The sequence below is a fragment of the Pristiophorus japonicus genome, chromosome 1 (genome assembly GCF_044704955.1).
Source record: "Pristiophorus japonicus isolate sPriJap1 chromosome 1, sPriJap1.hap1, whole genome shotgun sequence".
Classification (NCBI taxonomy): domain Eukaryota; kingdom Metazoa; phylum Chordata; class Chondrichthyes; family Pristiophoridae; genus Pristiophorus; species Pristiophorus japonicus.
Genome location: NC_091977.1, coordinates 508,048,256 through 508,066,133, shown reverse-complemented (window position 1 = coordinate 508,066,133; position 17,878 = coordinate 508,048,256).

Genomic DNA, 17,878 nt, shown 5'->3' with positions numbered 1-17,878 from the left:
AAAAGAGGTAGCAAGGCGGAGAGGTTTAGGCAGAGAATTCCAGAGCTTAGGGCCTTGGTAGTTGAAGGCACGGCCGCCAATGGTGGAGCGATTAAAATCGGGGATGCTCAAGAGGCCAGAATTGGAGGAACGCAGATATCTCGGAGGGTTGTAGGGCTGGAGAAGATTACAGAGATAGGGTGGGGTGAGGGCCTGGAGGGATTTGAAAACAAGGGTGAGAATTTTAAAATCGAGGCGTTGCTCGACCAGGATCCAATGTAGGCCAGCGAGCACAGGAGCGATGGGTGAACAGGACTTGGTGACGGTTAGGACACGGGCTGCCGAGCTTTTGGACCACCTTATGTTCACGGAGGGTAGAACATGGGAGGCCAGCCAGAAGTGCGTTGGGATAGTCAAGTCTAGAGGTAACAAAGGCATGGGTGAGTGTTTCAGCAGCAGGTGAGCTGAGGCAGAGGCGGAGTCAGGCGATATTACGGAAGTGTAAATATGCAGTCTTAGTGATGGGCAAGATATGTGGTCGGAAGCTCATCTCGGGATCAAATATGACACCAAGGTTGCGAAGCATCTGGTTCAGCCTCAGACAGTTGCCAGGGAGAGGAATGGAGTCGTTGGCTAGGGAACGGAGTTTGTGGCAGGGACTGAAAACATTGGGGGGAGAATTGCGGTCGGAGGCTTCCTTCGTACGAACACCTCCGACCCGAAAAAAATCTCCGAAAGTACCTGGCGGTCCCGGAGAAATGTAAAGATTCCAGTCGGAGGCCTAGATTTGCTGCGCAGTGCATGGGAAGATGCCTTTCAGGTACGTACATACAAGCTGGAGTCACGTGGGCCTGGACCACCAATCACTATGCAATATTCTCATTGATAAAAATGGGAACTCTGTTTGTACGGACTCCATTACTATCAATGAGAAAAAAACCCTAAAACACCGAAACACAGGATAATAAATAAATAAAATACCTCACATATTTAAAATTAAATTAAATTAAATGTAATTAAATGTTTTAGAAAAAATATATTTTTTGGAATTTTTTCTAATGTGTTTTAATGGTGTTAAAAATAAACTTACCTTAATGGACAGTGTTTTTAATAGAAAAATGAATGTTTAAATTTAATTTTTATATGTTTCAACACTTTTACACTGGTAAAAGTAGATTATGCACGGGACTCTTTGCGGGAGGGGTGGGAGATTGAGAGGAGGGAGATTGGGACTCTGGGCGGGAGATTGGGAGGTGGCTGGATTTTAACAACCTCGGCTGGTCTATGCCAGGCAACTTTGGTGGCAGGTTCTGACCTAGCCGGTGGCTCCAACCCACTGAGTAGAATGATTTTCCTCTGATTGGGCTTGTCAAGCCTGCCCAACGTGTTTCCCGACTAATTGCAGGAAGCGGGTCTGATGATGTCATTTGATAATGCGCCATCAGCCAGTTTCCTTAAAGGGACCATGCGCAAATTGCTTTTGGCAGTTGTGCTGTCAGTGTCCTACAGCATTGTGGTGCTGAAAACACTGACAGAGGTACACAAAGGTGCACGGCTGCACCCAGGCTCTCCCATGACTCTCTCCATATGCTTATGAATGGAGTCACAGCCGCAGGGTGGTTCTCTTCCCTTCCAATGGGCGGAAGTGATCTCTCCAGGAGACCAATGCAGCCTGGTTTCACAATGCACAGGAGGGCACGAACAGGGATGTCATCAGGAGGACCAGGCTGCAGTGACACAAACCCTTCAATGATCTCAGTAGATCACAAAATATTACTGCAAAGCCACACTCAAACTCATCCTGCTGTGTCACTCATCGCATCCCCATCACTCTTCCTTCCCTACCCTACTCCTGCACATCCTTACTCACACAAACTGACCTTGCACCTCCACCCATCCCTCTCTCTCTATCTATATTACCACTTCTCCATCTCACTAGCTACCTCTCACACTCACCCACATCCTCATCCAATCATACCAACTAACAACCCACAAGTGTAGACACTTGTTTGTTTTTGCTAATGTTCATGTGACGTTTCTGTTAATATGCTGTTAAACATTGAAATCTTTATTTTCAACACTTTGCATTACATAAGAAATAGGAGCAGGAGTAGGACATTTGGCCCCTCGAGTCTCCTTGGACAGATTTGTGTACACCTTTGGAAGTGGCTCAGTGAATTGCAGTGAATAGTGCGACATAACATTACCCCAGCAATGGTGATGAGTGTGAAAGGAAAGGCTTGGGCATTGTAGGGATGCTTTATGGTGTTGGTATGGGGTGGTGCCAACCTGGTGCTTCATCTGGCAGCCAGGGTGTACATCGTCAAATGAAGTAAATATGGCCATGGTGAGACCACCCCTGGCATCCTGGGCAGCAATGTGATTGGGTGCTAATGCCTTCTGTTCTGTGCAGCATCAGTTGATTGTGGGGAAGTTTGGTGTTTGTGTTTATGGTGCTGGGTGTGCCTGGTGATGCTGATGTTCGGGCTGAGTATGGTGGGATTCTGAGAAGCAAGGTGACAGAGTATAAAGTGCACCGATGCTGATGGAATAGATGGTAGGTGAAGTAGAGATGACAGAAGCGATCTGTCAATGGTGGGAGAGGTAATGAGGTCAGACTGGATGGAGACTTGTGTAAAGATTTGCAGCATTCTAAATCTGTAGTGGAAATGCAGTCTAGAGAAGCTAGTGACTAAGGGAAGATATCTGATTCAGCTGGGAGCTTTGACGACATTTGAAGCTCTCAACTCATCAGCTGAAAGAATGACAAGTGATCTGCCACCTCAGCTTCACTGACGAGGTCTAGGCACTGCGCAAAACCAGTGAGCGCCCTATCAAATCCAAAAGGTTGGGGAAAAAGCATTGTTAAGTGGCTGTAAACAAGCCACGAATGATTTCAATTACCTCCCCACCGCTGCGTGTCACTGTTCAGCACTGGCAGACACAACATTTGGTAAAGGCGCCACTGATCGTGCCCACTGACTCTCGGGGAAATTCCCCCCTGGGACTCTTGGCGGGGGTGGGGGGAGTTTGGGATTCTGAGCCGAAGGGGCGGGAGATTGGGAGGAGGGTGATTGACACTTGAAAGAGGGGAGATTAGGACTCTGGGCCCGAAGCGGGGTAGATTGGGAGGAAGGAGATTGGGACTTGGGAATGAGGAGATTAGGACTCTGGGGTGGATGTAGGAAGGAGATTGGGAGGAGGGAGATTGGAACTTGGGAATGGAGAGATTGGGACTCTGGGCTGGACGAGGGAAAGGAGATTGGGAGGAGGGAGATTGGAACTTGGGAATGGGGGAGTAGGGCTCGGAGATTGGAACTTGGGGGGAAGGGGTCAAGTTAACTCCCAATATCAAGGCGATGGAATAAAATGGACACGATCGGATCAACCGCCTGTTCATCACCCTGCCCAATGTTCTTTTGTACTGTTACCTCCAACGTGTGGAAGGTTTGTCCCCCACCAAAATGGATTGAATTAATAAACATCTATAGCATTACTTTATTTTGTTGTTTTCTCACAGAGCCACACACCAGTCCCTGGCTGAGAAGTGTGGCAGGCATTTTTCTGCCAATGACAATGAATGAGGTTGCCAGTTTAGAAGCAGTTTTGTGCCGTGAGTCCATGCCCAATAGGACTGAAGTAAGTTCTTTCCAAGAGGACCCTTTCAGCCAGAGTAGATTTGAATCTGGTACTCAGAGCTAAAGGAACATATCTAACCCACTGCACCATTCAGTTTGTCCCTTGATCAAAGGTTAATAGAGATCAATGAACTCCTTAACAAACTGAATTAACCATACATTGACACCATAGGCTCAAAAAGCCAATAGTAACAACAAGCTTTTACTCTGTGCAAGTCTTGCTAGTTAAACCTGACTGCAGTATTTTCTAATGCACAATTTGCTGTCCAAATTAATCAGCAGAAAGAAAGAACATTCAATTTCCATACATCAGTGTAACAAGCCTGAAAAACAATTAACTATTCAAGAATTGCTGTTAAACGTACAGAATTACCAAGCCTGGAAATCTTGTAGCATGACTTTTTTCTCTCTCTCTCTAATGGACCATCATTACTAAACTAAAATTTAATGGAAAATTAATTTGTCGCTTCCACAAAGTCTCTCTTTCTTCATCTGTGTAGTGACACACTGTGCTAATCAATAACTTAGGAGTTATTTAAATGTTATAAGGTAGGCCCAAAGCTAGACTGGGCTTGGTCTTAACATTCAATGTGATATAAAGTAACAACAATTTAGGAAAGTAGCCTGAGGTGCCTATTCAAATTGTGCATAATTTCTTTGTTTGTTTAATGAAAAACAACATTTTACCAATATGCATTGAATCTAAGACTGGCATTATTAACATATTATAATTGCCATATTATAGCTGTTTGGCATGGGTAATTACTGTATTAAAATGCATAAAATTGGTGCTCCCTCGATGTCTGAACAGGTTTATCCAGCGATTGTTGACACATAAAGGCCAAGAAGGGTCGAAGTTCAATCCCTGATCTAGGTCTCCTGTAGTTGCACTATAGTAGGCTTTAGTGCCACTATGTTAGAGAAGGGTAAATTCTCCAACATTGCCACACTGTCCAGCAGACCCCTACCCACTGGAAGTGCATTTATGTGGATGTAGAATGAAGATGGGATCAGGCTTGGATGTGATACCCTCTGTGGTATAATAACCTACTGACACTCTCAAGACTCACACATGCTTAACGGCCATGCAGTGAAGGACTGTGAAACCATACCCAACAGAAAGTCAATACCTTGAAGAGAACTGCGAGAGACAGAAAACTGGTGAAGAGAAGTGACAGGAGAAAATAGAAATAAATAGATGAATCTTCAATCCTGCACTCCTTTTGAGGATCTGCACTCACTCTGTGGGTCAGAAATTGGAGTCCTGACTTTGGCTCAATGGGTAAAGTCATCATCGAGATAAATTTGATGGAGAGCACAGAGGAAGAAGTGTGTGTTGAGAGCAATGGCAGCTTGCCATGCAGAGCGTGGGAAGTAGGGGACAAGTGAGAAGAGATAATGAGGATTAGGTTCAAAGAAACCATGCTTGGCATATCCTCCAGTATCACCAATGGCCATGACTTCTGCTGTGCCCCTTCCCATTATTGCCAGCACCGTATGTAGACGTGCTGGTCCTCCACAGGTGGCAGTCTGCTGTCTCGTGTTATGCACCACCTTCTCCTGCAAGAAAGTGGGAAATGTTCAGTGTGGGTCTTGCATGGTGTTTGGGTAATGTGGCTGTCACATTGAATAGCTGCCAGTGTGTGTGTGTGTGTGTGTGTGAGATAAGAGGCTCCCAAGTCCCACCCACCCTTACCCTCAACGACTGTCAGTCCCACCTGTGACAGAGACTGTAATTCTCGTATTGGATTGTTCAGTCGCCTGAGAACTCATTTTTAGAATGGAAGCAAGTCTTCCTCGATTCTGAGGACCTGTCTATGATAATATTGTGTGTGAGATGTGAGTTGTGGCTGTGAAGTGTGTAATAGTGCCAAATGTGTGAGGGTGAGGTGAAGAGTATTAATTGAAGTCTGCTGTTGTAGAAGATTACAACTTGTTGGGAGAGGTGAGTGCTGTGAATTCAACAGTTAATGAGGCTGTGAGTGGTGCAGCTATTATGAGATGCCATTTAAATATTTTTCTTACCTTGACAACTCTTGTCAGATCATTAAACTTCTTCTGGCACTGCATTCACATCCTAGGAGCCATGCTCCCCGTATTCAGTTATTTCCAACCTTCTCCCACTGCCTGCGCATGGCATGCCTGGAAGGCTTCCTGCTCCCCCTCCACCCCTCAAACCCGGCTTTACGGAGGAAAAACTTTGGCCTAGAATTTCCTAACAACCCGCCAGCGCCCGATTGCCACCCCTAAGGCTGGGAAGATTATCGTCGGCAAAAACTTCGCCCAAAAAATAAAAAAGTCTGCTCAACGGAAAAAATTGGTATTGCACCCCGATTCTCGGCGAAAAGGTGGAAATTAGGGTCGAATGGGCAGTTCCTAAAGAAAATGGGCGATAAATTAAAAAATCACTAAAAATTTACCTCGAGGCTGCAGGTTGGGCCTAGGAGCAGACAAACACGAAAAATATTTTTTCAAAGAACAGAACATAAAAAATCATTAAAACATTCTCCAGCCCCTTTAACCTAAATCACCACAACATAATTTTTAAATAATGAATAAGAAAAACAATTACTAACCTTTTTCTTGAAGAGCTGCTCACCAACCACCCAGCTCTGCTGATTCTCATACTTACGGGTCACCGCTAAGCCAAATATCGCGCCAGGGTAATCTGAGGATGGTGCACACCGATGGCCCGTTCCCCAGCGGTATCTCGAAACCACTGGCGTATCTCAGGTGGGGAATTTCTCGCTCACATAAGCGCATAAGAACATAAGAAATAGGAGCAGAAGTAGGCCATATGACCCCCTCGAGCCTGCTCCACCATTTAATACAATCATGGCTGATCCGATTATGGACTCAGGTTCACTTCCCTGCTCGTTCCCCATAACCCCTTATTCCCTTTTCGGTTAAAAAACTGTCTATTTTTGTCTTAAATTTATTCAATGTCCCAGCTTCCACAGCTCTCTGAGGCAGCGAATTCCACATATTTACAACCCTCAGAGAAGAAATTCCTCCTCATCTCAGTTTTAAATGGTCGGCCCCTTATTCTAAGATTATGCCCCCTAGTTCTAGTCCCCCCTATCAGTGGAAACATCCTCTCTGCATACACCTTGTCAAGCTCCCTCATAATCTTATACGTTTCGATAAGATCACCTCTCATTTTTCTGAATTCCAATGAGTAGAGGCCCAACCTACTCAATCTTTCCTCATAAGTCAACCCTCTCATCTCCGGAATCAACCTAGTGAACCTTCTCTGAGCTGCCTCCAAAGCAAGTATATACTTTATTAAATATGGAAACCAAAACTGCACACAGTATTCCAGGTGTGGTCTCACCAATACCCTGTATAACTGTAGCAAGACTTCCCTGCTTTTATACTCAATCTCCTTTGCAACAAAGGCTAAGATTCCATTGGCCTTCCTGATCACTCGCTGTACCTCCATACTAATCTTTTGTGTTTAATGCACCAGGACCCCCAGGTCCTGCTTTACTGCAGCACTTTGCAATTTTTCTGGTTATCGCCCACAATGGCCAATACCGCCCAGAAACCGGGTGTTGAGCCAGTAGAAATTTTATCCCTGCGACCTTCCTCCTCTCTCCCTCCTGCACTAAGGCCTCCAGTGCAGCATCTGAAAACTTTGCTGCCCGCTCTCCCTCTCTCTCAAATCTTCAGCCCTTCCAGCTCACAAATGATTTCCAATGGATGTTGCAGCCTCGATGCACCTCCCCTTTAGGAGGTGCTGGGTTCCTTTAAGTAGCGTCATGGACTCCCGATATGGGGGCCCGCCTCCTCATTCGTGCAGCCATGAACAGTTCAGGTAGTGCTGGCTGCATGTAGCAATCATTTTAATGAACAAGCAGCATAGGTTTTATGAGATGCCTGCATCGCTATCAACTGGCGATAATTGCACCCGTTCCCTCACACTATTCAATTTCAACATCATCGAATTTCCTTAGGTTGTGAAGTTGGTGATGAAAGGTCATCAATTTAAATGTGAGTGATGAAAGATTGGGAGAAGCTTCTTTACCCAGCGATTTACTGAAGCAGGGAATGCTTTGCCATAGGAGGTAAATATTTTAAGCAGAGGAAGATACTGGGGTACCGGGAGTGAATGGGGCAGGGAGTTTTGTTTCAGATTGCTCTAGTAATGAGCTGACACAATCTCAATGGGTAGAATGAGGTGGTATGATCGAAAGATCATTGAAATAATTGACATAAAAGCAAAATACTGCAGATTCTGGAAATCTGAAATAAAAATGCTGGAAAGGCTCAGCAGGTCAGACAGCTTCTGTGGAGCGAGAAACAGAGTTACCTTTTCAGGTCGGTGACCCTTCGTCAGAACGAGAAAAAGTTAGAGATGTAACAGGTTTTTAAGCAGGGGCAGGGAAAGGAGGGAGGGATGGTCTATGATAGGGTGAAAGGCAGACGAGGTTAAGAGACAAAGGGATGATGGTGCAAGGCAAAAGGAGATGGACTGGGACAAGTAAAGAAACAAATGATGAGTCTAGATAGGGTGTAAATGGAGATGGCAGAAGTAATTGAAATAATTGGCTGCACTTGAGTGTGATGGTGACTCCGCATTGTGTTAGAGTGGTAGAAAACAAGTTTGTAACTGCAGTTCATGATAGACTGGATTCTTGGAGTGGGGGGGAGGTGTTAGAGAAGATGACAGAGAATTCCCACCTTCCCAATGGTGGGGGAGGAGGAAAAGCATTGAAAGACTCATTCAATTCAGTTGCTCTCATGCACCTATTAAAAACTGATTACAGAGCAACAATGGAACATGCTTTGAAGTGCGAGAGCTAAACAAAAGTGAGAATCAAAATGGGAAAATATTATTAAATTAGTATATTTGCTAAAATAAATAGAAATACCTTTCTGATTCAGCAACTCTCCATATTATGTGGGGCTTGACAAAGTGGATGAGAGAGGATGTTTACACTGATGGGGGAGACTAGAACTAGAGGGCATGATCTTAGAATAAGGGGTCACACATTTAAAGCAGAGATGAGGAGAAATTTCTTCTCTCAGAGGTTTGTAAATCTGTGGAATTCGCTGCCTCAAAGAGCTGTGGAAGCTGGGACATCGAATAAATTTAAGACCGAAATAGACAGTTTCTTAAACAATAAGGGGATAAGGGGTTATGGTGGGCGGGGGGGGGGGGAAGTGGAGTTAAGTCCATGATCAGATCAACCATGATCTTATTAAATGGCGGAGCAGGCTCGAGGGGCCATATGGCCTACTCCTGCTCCTGTTTCTTATGTTCTTATATCTTGGGTATGTTTAAGCTGTTAGCCTTGAAGAATGAAGCAAATCTTGCATTTATATAGCATCTGATCAGTTGTTGAAAAGTCTCAATGCTCTTCACACAAGGACGTTTCTCTGGGGTTGCCTCGAATCTTCCACTGAAGTTAGAGCGGGAGATCAGGGAACCTCCGTGGATTTTTAACCAAGCTGTTTTTCAAAATGATCTGAAGGGGGTGGTATTTTGATTTGAATACTGTCACTGTAAAATAGTTCATTATATTTCTCTCGTGCCATAGAAAGATGTCAACATCATTTAGCTTGTTATACTTTTTTCAAAAATGCTTTCGGTCACTTCCCCAACCTAACTCCCTGCACTTAGCTACACAGGAACAGAAGATCTTCTGATTTAAGGCAGACTTAGCACTTTTTGTGGCTTTTGAATTGATGTCCAGAAAAACAAGTTAAATTTTAATTGAAGGTGATCTTATTTGTTTGTCATTTCAATTAGACTCTGACATTTTTCAATTACATTTTTATATTCCCAGTTCGATATGAACTGCACCATGCCTACCAAAAGAGAACCTGTTGCACATGTAACTATAACATGGTAAAAATTATTATCAGTTTTCATGAATAAAGCTGTGATTTTCTTTTGATAGTTGAGTAATTGAATGAAAGAAACCAGAGGATTGAGTATAGCGTATGCTCGGGATTCTCCTGTAATTTGCTATCTTGGAAAAAACCTAGATAATGTATAAGGTTTACACATTTTCACAAAAGGTACAGGAAGAGGCCATGAACTAAAAATGATTTAAAGAAACCTTTGGGATTGCTTGAGCAGGAGAAAGGAGCGCCAGCATGGGGCAGGTGGTGTTTCATCGCTGATTAATGCAATTTCTGTGGGCAGGAGCTAGACCTGATTAAACATCGACACAAAGGGTTTGATACTATCAAGCAGAGGAGCCCCTGGATTGATTGGCCGGAGAGGAAAAATCAGTTCCCTATGGAGACTACAAGTCTGTGAAAAACCAGGACAACAAAGGATCCCACAAGGCGTGCATTTTTGGATAACGGGGTACCAAAGATAAGGAGTTATCTTTTGCCCTGTCGACTCTGTGTGCAAATTGTGGTCATCCAAACCAATCACCACAGCCATCAAAACAGATCACCACAAACATTGAGACCGATTCAGATGCTTTAATGGAAAAGCAGCCCAGCAGGAGATGTATTCATAAAATGAATATATATATGTATGAGCTGAGAACAGCAGCTTGAGAGGAAAAAGATCAAGAAGGACAAGAAGGAAGACTACGGTCAACAAGCAGGATGAGAAGGAGGGAACATCAGAGAGGAACAACCGGTCAAGGAACAATGACCACGAGCCTACAATCGACAACAGCAGCAATTGGCTGGATGGGTGATTGAATGTCTTCGGTCAATTCTCTCAGAAGTCTTGTTCTGTAATTTTTAGTTTGTTTTTGTGCAATAAAACTAACAGTAGGGTTTAAGCCTAAACTTTGCGTTCCGTGGAATCCTTTCCTGTAATTCCCGAGGTCTATGAATCAAAGTATAGTGGAAAATGAACACCCTACAAATGTACAGTAGGTTAGAATTCTTGTAAAACTCATTACTAATCTGATCTCAATTGCGCCTATATATAATTCTCAACTGTTCAAAGTTTAATTATATACCCAATTCATTTAAATATAGACGTGGCTCATAATACAATAACTGTTGTGAAATTACATGTAAAGGGACAAAAGATCAACACTGTAAGAAAAGAATTGTCAGTGATTACCTCTATATTAGATCCTGTATAATCATGTAGATATCGCCCTATGAGACTAAATGCCGATATATGCCCGAGATCTGAATGGACACACATTGCAAGTTAATTTTCCTGCTCCACCTAAATGTTCTGTGCCTTTCAGAGATAAGTGAAAGATTTATTAAAACTATTTCTGATGTTGGGAAACACAAGTAAAAGATTATGAAAGCCAAGAAAGACAATTCACTGTATTGGGCCGGATTTTCGAGAGGTTTGCGACCGGTTTCTCGCCAGGATTTGACCCTGCGTGGCGAAAACCCAGTCGCAAAGCCCGGGCGGGATCCCTGGGTGCCTGTTTACAGCGGCACTTTCAAGTACCTCCGGGGAGAGGTGCGCCGACGTGCAACAACGTCGATTGCATTTGCGATCGACTTTCGGCTCTCTCCCGAACCGTACGCCGCGTCCAGAATAGCGACAGGTCAAACCTGTCGGTGCAGCCCTGCCAGCAGCGGTAAGTACGAAAACCTGCAAAAACGGTAAGTTAAAGTTTTTTTTTGCAGTGACTAGATAGTTAAGGGTCTTGTATATGTTTTTGGAATGTTTTTTGGATTTTATTTCCTCCCTCCCAAGGCCTCTCTCGCAGCGCAAACAACCCCAGACTAAAGTTGTCGAAACTCGCGTTTTGCGCCACAAATGCTTGTGCAACGCCTCCCTTACCGCAGACATAAAGGCTGAAAGTTCAGCCTAAAAATGGTAGCGCAGTGAAAACGGTCCTCACTACCGTTTTCCCCGAAAAACCTCGAAAGCCAAAAATCTGGCCCAAACCTAAACTTCTAAAAGATTATGTTCAAGTCAGAAACAATTCTGGGGCTGACAATGTTCACATTACTATTAACCATCACTATGACAAAGGGAACAAAGGGGCCTTGGAGTGCATGTCCACAGATCCCTGAAGGTAGCAGGCCACATAGATAAGGTGGTTACGAAGGCATACGGAATACTTGCCTTTATTAGACGAGGCATGGAATACAAGAGCAGGGAGGTTATGCTTGAAATGTATAAAACACTGGTTAGGCCACAGCTAGAGTACTGTGTGCAGTTCTGGTCACTACATTACAGGAAAGAAGTGATTGCACTGGGGAGGGTACTGAGGAGATTTACGCGGCAGTTGGTTGGACTGGAGAATTTTAGCTATGAGGAAAGATTGGATAGGCTGGGTTTGTTTTCTTTGGAACAGAGGAGGCTGAGGGGAAACCTTATTGAGGTGTATAAAATTATGAGCGGCCGAGATAGAGTGGATAGGAAAAACCTATTTCTCTTAGCAGAATGGTCAACAACCAGGGGGCATAGATTTAAAGTAATGGGTAGGAGGTTTCGAAGGGATTTGAGGGGAATTATTTTCACCCAGAGGGTGGTGGGGGTCTGGAACTCACTGCCTGAAAGGGTGGTAGAGGCAGAAACCCTCACCACATTTAAAAAATACTTAGATGTGCACTTGAAGTGCCGTAACGTACAGGGCTACGGACCAAGAGCTGGAAAGTGGGATTAGGCTGGAGAGCTCTCTGTCGGCCACGTTGGCATGATGGGACGAAATGGCCTCCTCCTGTGCTGTAAATTTCTGTGATTCTATGATTCTATGACAGAAGGTGCTTCCACATTGTAACATTTGCTTTGGGGCCATGTGCCTAGGGCATGGGAGAATAATGGGGTTCAAAGGGATTTAGACAAATTAAACACATCATAGAAATGGAATCGTAGAAATGTCCATACAAAAAGAGGCCATTGAACTTATCAAACCTGAGCCGGTGTTCGCTTCACACCATCACTGTTGACACCCTTCCTTACCTCTTCTCCAATACATTGACGCTTTTCTTGCTGCTGCTTCCTGCTCTTGTTTTGATTTTGTGCATTCCATTCACTATGCTTCCAATGTTCATCCAACCATTACCTCTACCTGGTCAATCTCTGGCTCTTCCCTTTCTAGGCCTCCCTTTTTTTGATGAGGGTCTTCCATAGACATCTCCTACAGGTCCAACGAATCGCACAGATGCTCAGAATATGCTTCTTCTTAACCTGCTTCCTTAAAGACTCATTCCTTTCTCTCGGTTTCTGATCTCCATCTTCTGCACCAGAGTTTCTGAAATGTGCTCGGTTTTTCCTCGGCTGAGGATGCTGCATGGTGAACAGAACCCTTAACTGGGTCCATCCCATTTCCTGTGCTTCTGCTCTCACCAACATGACAGGACACATGGGATATAACTGTGACTTCACCTTCCACCCCAACAGCCTTCGCATTTGCCAGATCATCCTCTGCCACTGTCGCCATCTATAACATGATCAAACCACCAAATATATAATTCCCTCTCCCTCCATTTTTAGAAGGGACTATTCCCTTTGCAACACTGTGGCTCACCCCTCCAACACCTCAACATCCGGCTGTTCTTTCCCTGACTCCTTCCTGTGCAACTATAGGACTTGCAACACCTCTTCCCTCTTCCTCTTCCAATAACATTGTCCAGAGCCCCAAACAACCTTTCCAATTGAGACAGCAAATTACATGTACTTCCTCGAATTAACTGCTTGTGGTTGGTGGTCTCCTCTCAGTGGGGAGCTCAGTGCAGATTAGCTGATTGCTTTGTCAAACACTTCTGCTCCACCCCTCCTTAAAATACACCTTTTTGACCGAGATTTTAACTAAGTGTCACTTTGGCTGGGTGTCACTTTTTGTCTGATAATGCTTCTGTGGAGCATTTTGGGTCATTTTCCTAAATTAAAGGCACTGTATAAGTGCAAGTTTGTGCTGTTGTCAGCAAGTATGACCCTGAGCTTGCTGTGGCTCCCTACCTTAACCCCCCTCTTTCACTGTTCCAACAATGCTCAACGCAAGCTCTAGGAATAATATCTTATCTTTCTTGGGTACTGTGGTCTGATTATTGTTTTCATTAACTCAGACATTAGCAATGCATGCTATTTTCTTTACATTGGGGGCTGCTGATGATGTGGGGTGCATCTGTTGGTGTCCAGGGGAGGAGAGGTGGGTTGACGTTTTGGGTGGAGTTTCTTCACTTGAAAACATTACTGTGTGGGGCTGAACCTTGGTGCTGGCCTTATTCATTTTCCCTTTACAGAGCTGCCAGCATTTTAATTTCAAACCCTATCTACAGACTTTGTATGTTTTCAATTTTTTCCATCTTTAAGTTGGACCACTCCATTCACTATTAACACGTACTTTGTTTCTTTAGTATCCTTCATTTCTTTAAAGCTCTGCGCATTGCTTGGCTGCGACGATCATCTAATACTAATTCCATCAATACTTTTCCCTGATCTCGCCTTTGTTCTGGCCCTATTAATTTTTCTGTTCTAATTCAGAGCTGGAGCCTGAAACACTGGCTTTTCCATTCTTCCCACAGATGCTGACTATTTCTAATATATTATTGGTTTGCTTCTAACTAAAGTTTATCAGCATTCACCAATTGGCGTATTTGCAATTTGAGTTTACTTTTATGCAAAGTATAATAGTGGTGTTTGCCTTTTATAACAGACAAAAACAATGCCCTTGTTAAATCGAATGGATCCATATCTTAACAACTGGCTCAATCAAACTTTGTTAATTTCTGCTGCTATAATACTTTAGTTGACTTTCATATAATTTCTCTGTGTGTTGCTACTGGTTCCTCTCATATTTATTGTGTTTCAGTTTGCTGCATGTCTCTCTGCTGGCTTATTTGGCCCCTATTTTGTGGTTTCTCTGTATTTGTATGCAATTTATTTTATAATTTCTTATGGTTTCTCTCTGTTTCTGGTTGCCTTTTTCACGTGGCTGTGTGCTGTCCCCTCATTTCTCCCATACTTTCTACACTCAGAAATCTCTTGAGATTATTCTTTAATTACTTGTCACAAAACAACATCAGTTTTCTGTCATTGGACAAAAGCACAAGAAACTATAATTCGTTCGATATTTGAATGGTTCAGAAATTCAGGCTTGATATTTTCTTTTGACCTTCTGCACTCAATTAGCTTTCTTATTCTGGGAAGCAGGCTAGGAAAAAGCGTATTCTGAGGAGATGCCAGGGCCAGTGATGTGACAAGCCAGACTCCTAGACGGCACAATTATATACAGGAAAACTGTGGATTAAAATATGATCTGCATTGTGACAACTTCCTTCTTCCCACAACTCCCTTTCCATGCACATACACACACAGATCACCAAGCCAGTGAGCCCCGTGTCATTTAGGAGTGATTCCAGAGTCCAGCATTCCAAGCAGGAATATTAATGGATTGAATATCATAGTCTGCATACCTGTGATTTGCTGAGTTGCATTCCCCACGTTCAAAATGGGAATACCTCGAAAGGTTACTCAACAAACACAGCTTCGATGTCCTGGTGCTTGAAGAAACAAACATCGAACACATCCACCAGTTCGACACAAGAGGACGGATTACAGTTTTTGACTTAATCTCTTACAATAGCCATCCCAAATATGGCCTGGCATGCTATGTCAAACAAGGCATTGAAGGCTGCACTGAACTCAAGCATACCAGTATTATCAGAGTTTTCATTACAGCAATATGTGTAGGAGAGCCAAGAATCTCCAATGTCTACAAACCACCAGTCGTACTGTGGCCTGACCTACCGCTCCCTCCAAGAAGGATGGATGGATGTTGACTAGGAGACTTTAATAGCTACCGCACAATGTGGGGCTAAGCAGACGTCAACTATAACGGAGACGCAATTGTACAGTGGGCTTCACTAGCGAATAAATTTCTCCTATTTGGCGCCAAGGATCGAAGTACATTTCATTCATCATGGTGACAGAGAGATTATAACCCAGACCTATGTTTCCTCTCTAAAGGAAACATAATCATCGCCTTTAGAACCGTTCTTGATGACTTCCCCAACAGTCAACACAGGCCCTCAATCATCAACGTTGGCATTGAAATTCCTGTCATTACATCAACACCAGAACCATGGTGGAACTTCAAAAAAGCAGACTGGGACACCTTCCAAAGTTCAGTTGACACCAACATCAGGTGGATTCCACCAACCACCAATGCCTTCAACAGATTTACAGGAATTATTAAAGCTGCCACAAACTTTAGTATACCTCGTGGTTTAGAAAGACATATATTCCTTGTTGGGCAGAAGAAAGTGAGGCTCGCTACCAGGAGTATTCGCTGAACAAGAACCCAGCCACAGCCATCGCAATGCTGGAGTCCTTGAACTCGGCGAGACATGAAAGGTGGAGGAGCCTTGTGGAGAACACTCACTCCAGCAGGAAAGCATGGACCCTGGTCCGTCAACTTGTTGGGGCAAACCCCGGCTATGAACACAGGACAACCATCAGAGTGGACGCCATTTTATCCCACTTGATACAAACATCAAAGGCTCCGGTGGACAAAGAATTTTGAAGCTCGGTGAAGCGGCAGCTTTCGGCAAACTTGATGGTGGCACCAAGGTCATCATCAACTATGTCTGATCCATTCACCTTGGACGAACTAAATGCAGGCCTGTCGACAACCAAATCTGGAAAAAACTGCTGGCCCAGACGGTGTTTACCCAGAATTCCTAAAAGCACTGGGACCCAAAGCGAAGAGATGGTTGACCTCCTCCTTCTCTGAGGTACTGGCAACTGGTCAAATTCCACCTATTTGGAGGAAGACTAAAATAATTGCCCTTGTGAAGTAGGGAAAGAATGCTTATGAAGCCTCCAGCTGCCACCCGATCTCTTTACTTTGCACTTGTTATAAAGGGCTGGAGAGGCTACTACTCCCTGGACTAGCCCCTATCATTGTGCCAACCATTCCTGAGGAGCAAGCAGGCTTCCAGAGTGGCTGTAACTGCTGCAACCAAGTGGTAGCTTTAACAACACACATCGACCTGTCAGCATGGACTGCTTTTCAAACACTCCACCATTTTACCCTGCAAAACAACGATCCATCTTCTCAACTCCATGCTCGCAACCGACGCTTCCATGTGTACTCTTGCAGCTAGAAGAGCAAATATATGGCATTGAACAACGGGGGCGGGTCTGGGATACTGACCGGACGAAAGTTGTAGCACAACATGGCCTCTCCACATAGTTCTGACACGATCACAGGGCCCTCCCCTTCCTTTAAAGTGGAAGGCACGCTGCGAGCTCTGTATGGGTTTGAGGGACCTCCACTAGGCCGCCGGGGATGCGGGGTGCCATGGCCGTAGCCCAGCACCAAAGTGGAGTGCCGGGCTGCACCTTCGCAGCACAGCCCCCACGGAAAGCTCACGGATGCCGGACCGATAAGTAGGGCAAAAATTAAAAATGCCGCTGTGCAACTCCCCTTTAACTTTCGCCCCACGAGCGGAGAGCAGCCCGGTTCGCGACCCGTGGTCCGTAAGTGCCGACATCACCCGCGGCAGCTTCACAGGGTGCCACCCAATTTCCACCGCCGGACGAAAAAGGGCCGCCATGGGGCGAAAACGGGTCGCTGCGCACGCGATGGTGTCATCGGTGGAGATGCAGCGGACTGAGGCTCCCAGGGGGCGCTAACGAGAGGCGCACAGCATGCCAATTTCACCCCCGATATGTCTTTCTATAGAAGTTTAGAATCAAATTAACCTTGTGTGATATACAGTACTTTGTAATCCAATACCTGAGTCAGACTGGTCTACAGTACTCCATAGCACTATTGATGATCACTCAGCCATTAATGGAATCAGGAGATTCAAGGGCCAGAATACTAATGGTTAGGGTGATACTAATAGAACAAACTATTAAGGGAGCTTAACGGTGATCCACTCTGGTAAAATGCTTTTAGTTGCTTAAACAAGTAGTCTCGCAAACTTCACCTCGACTCAGGTGAGTGATATGTCTCCTTACAGATAAATAGTTTGCACTATATATAACTCTATATTGGCCAAGCAAAAACACTACAGTTGGTTGTAGGTCTCCACATAGCTTGATTTGGAGAATTTTGGGTTTATTCATGCCAGATTTGTGGTTGGCCTCCCAAAAATGTCACATCTGCATGGGGAGGGAAAAGTTGGCCTGGTATTGTTTCTGCCTTTATAATGTATGCTCCAGCAATAATGTTGGCTGAGAGCCTTGGTGTGGAGTGAAGGAAAGCAGAGCTGTGCCGCATGTTCACTGAAACACGTGGTTCTTTACAGCACTCACTGGTCGAAATTCAGGGTCCCGATAAGACCAGTAACCACCTGTTTGCGGCAGCCATGCAGCTGATACGATGGCCGCCGCTTTGCCGTCAACTGGC